The following is a 3512-nucleotide window of genomic DNA, read 5'->3' as shown; positions in this document are numbered from 1 at the left end:
ACGAGAAGGATTCTCTTCTTTTGCATTCATGTATCGGCAGAACATGGAAATCACCTACATAATGCCTCTTCATTAGTTAAAATGATCAATGGAAAGATGAAGGTATTTTTTCTTATTTATCATAAACCTTACCGAAATATCAATGAAGCTCTCCCTTACTAAGCATTGAAGTTGTTTCCGTGTCACGCCATAGCCACCATATGCACAAAGCATCTCACTATTAATCACATGAAACACAAGACGTGAGTAATTTTTTTTGTTTTTCTAGACAAATCCATAATCACAGTCTTTTAAGAACAATACTTGCTAAACATGTGATTTGGGACTAACCTAGGATCTTTTGACTCGTCAAACACATAGTCGGCAATATGTGTCTCTTCCTCCGTCAACCTTTTGTATTTTGATACACATAATTGTACAAAAGGTGACTTGCACGCAGCTGCTCGTTGCCTATGACGACGTACTTTAATTTTTACTCTTCGTGGTCGTATTTCTTCTGAGGCTTGTGATGCTACATCCGCATTGTTGTCCATGCACGATTGCACTAACACCAACATATTGTGTAGCCCAGGGTGAAAGGGATCCTCGTTTGCAAAGAACACACCATCTTCTACGTTGAGTCTTTCTGACACCCCTTCATTTGTACATCTAAGGTCATCTTCAGAAGATCTTCTTTGACCACCAGAATGAACAGGTGAATGCTGTGGATTATTTGTATAAAATGGTGCACCACTTTCTTTAACATGTTTATGACAATTTGACGGTTGGCTTTCATTTGTGCGATAGTGTGAAGAGGTGAAACGAGTCCTCAACACTTTCACATCACGGTTGTATGATGTAATAAGACTCTTAAGATGACTTTGTGCATCGGTGATTTGACGTTGAGTTGCCTCCATGTGAGCACAAATAACCTAAGTCAAACATAATGAAGGAACATTAAATGACATATATATAAACTAAGCCTTAATATAAGTTACTATTCATAGTCATTAGGTATGAAGGATTACATCAAATTCTTCATTCTCATCTGGGTCAACTGGGTCATCAACTGCAGGAGCCTTATTTTTTTCTGTTTCATCTTGCTCCGCCGATGTGCTTACCAACTATCATTGCAAAACATGTAAATTGTCATCCTAATAATCTAATTACACTGGTAATCAACTATCTTAATATAACTAAAAGCTAATTATACCTCAACTTTGCCAAATCCTCCAAACATTTCCAACTCCAACTTGATGCGTTGCTTGACCAAAAAATCGTTTGATGCAGCAATGCGAAGAGTGGTAAGTTCCACATACATGGCTGGAAAATTAGATATTGAAAAGTATAATATATGTTGCATTATATAAGACATAATTAGTGGTAACTGATGCGACTCATGGTAGCTTAGCTTTAAAGCCATTTGATGCGACTCATGGTAGCTTAGCTTTAAAGGCGTATCAACAAAATTTATACCTTAAATACTATTACTAAAGTAGCCAAGCTACTATAGCATAGTGGTTCTAGGATCGTTCACTGGGAAGAGTTTTCGCAAACACAAGTGATATTCAAATTAGGAAAATAGGTGATTTTCTTATGGATGTTAGCTTTAAAAGAAGATGAAAATGTTTTAGAGAGATTTAAACTAACTTAAGCTAACATTAAAGACTAAAATGAAAGGGTGTAAAAACAAGTTTCTCAAAGATAGGATAGCTATGCTCTGGCTCTTATGCAAATTGGAAATCTCAGGATAGGCTCCTCGCGTTGGGGTTGCAACTATGGTGATGCTCGCTTCCCGAACCGGTATGGATTTAACAAATCAAGTTTTAATCCTTTAAAATGGCAAAACAGATGGTAGTGAATTTCATCAATGGTTATTCACCTTAGACTTCCTTTGAATGGCTCGTAAGAGATAACTAATGGTCTAAAGCCAAAAGCTTACCAAATATTGGCAACTCAAAGTCATTCCAGGTGATAAACTCACCTTTCAATGGCCATTGAAATTGGTTCTAATGGATTAATGCAAAACTTGGAATTGAAAACCTCACCTTCCAATAGCTCGTAGGAGATAACTAATGGATAGAAATCCAAAAGCTTATCAAGTATTGGCTGTTGGAAGTTGTCCAAAGGAAATAAAAACCAAACTTTGCATTAATGAACCATTAATGAAAAACGACTACCTTACCTTCCGGGTGCGAGAAATTTCCATGGGATTGCATCCAAGCCATCACATAACATCCATACTTTGAGAAACTTAAAGGTTTTAGCCAACCATCCTCTGAGGAAAAGTCCTCAAAGGCTGTTTGGCTTCTAAGAAAATAGAAATGGGGAAGAACCGGAGAAGAGAGAAAAAAGAGCTTTATATATTCCTAAGTCAATGTACAGAGGATCGATCTCCCCAATCCTTTCCATTTCTGGAGGTGTTGTGCACCTCTATATATAGCAAAATTACAAGATAAAGCCTTATGACGGCTGAATACAAGGTTACAAAAGGAATTTACATGAGAAAATATCAAGCTAAAAATATCTGGGAAGTCGGTGGTGCGTGCGTGGAGAAACAGAGGAAATTTGGCATTTTCACAAGGTGAATTTCTCCTTGCGAAATTTTGCAATGTTGCGAAATGGCAAAATTTCGCACCATGAGGAAAATCCCCTTGCGAAATTTCGCAAGGAGAAATTCACCTTGCGAAATTTTCGCAAGGTTTGATGCAGTTGTCTTCCGAAGGCCATATCTTCCTCATTTCAGCTCCAAATTGTACACGGTTTGAAGCGTTGGATTCTTGACTTCCTGAGCTTTGAAATGGTTTATAGTATGTAGAAAATGGACTTCAGGAAGTGCCCCAAAAGTGTGAAAGAAGACTGCAGCTGTTGTCCTCTGTTTTCCTCTTCTCCATTGTTCTTGTTTGTGCTCGTGTTTCCACTTGAAATTCAAGCCTGTAAACTTCCAAAATCCTTGCTTTAACTTGTCCAAGTAGCTCCTCCATCATTTGGCATGCTTGAATTGATTCATAAGCTGATAAAAACATGTAAACTTGCCACAAAATGGTTAAAACCAATTACTAAGGACCTTAATGAATTAATTGGGTTAAATGAATATGATTACTACACAAAGGTGCTTAAAACCATTATAATTAGGTCTACAAAATAGCACTTTTTGGTAGTAATCAGTAACATCATGGCCAACATAGTGTATAACCATTATTAAATATCTAATTCATGAACATATACTTATAAATAAGACAAAAATTTACTTGTAGAAACATCAAACCCTCTTTAATCCAAACACTTTCCTTCCTCCTATGTTCATGTATAGCTTGAATTAAAAATTCTAAGACATATTCTCCCCAATTTATGTTTCCAAGTAACTGCTCTCGAGGTGTACACCATAACGAGTGACTACCTTCCAAACGAGATGTTGGTGCCAATAAGGTTGCACAAGCGAAAATCAAGAAGACCCGCTTAAATTCCTCCATATCATCGATGCCAACCATCATTGACTCTGTATCTTGCAAACTTGGCATTTGACTAGCTTT

The sequence above is a fragment of the Vitis riparia genome, chromosome 12, assembly GCF_004353265.1.
Source record: "Vitis riparia cultivar Riparia Gloire de Montpellier isolate 1030 chromosome 12, EGFV_Vit.rip_1.0, whole genome shotgun sequence".
In the NCBI taxonomy this organism is placed as follows: domain Eukaryota; kingdom Viridiplantae; phylum Streptophyta; class Magnoliopsida; order Vitales; family Vitaceae; genus Vitis; species Vitis riparia.
The sequence above is the reverse complement of the archived record's forward strand: the minus strand, read 5'-3'. Positions refer to the sequence as shown.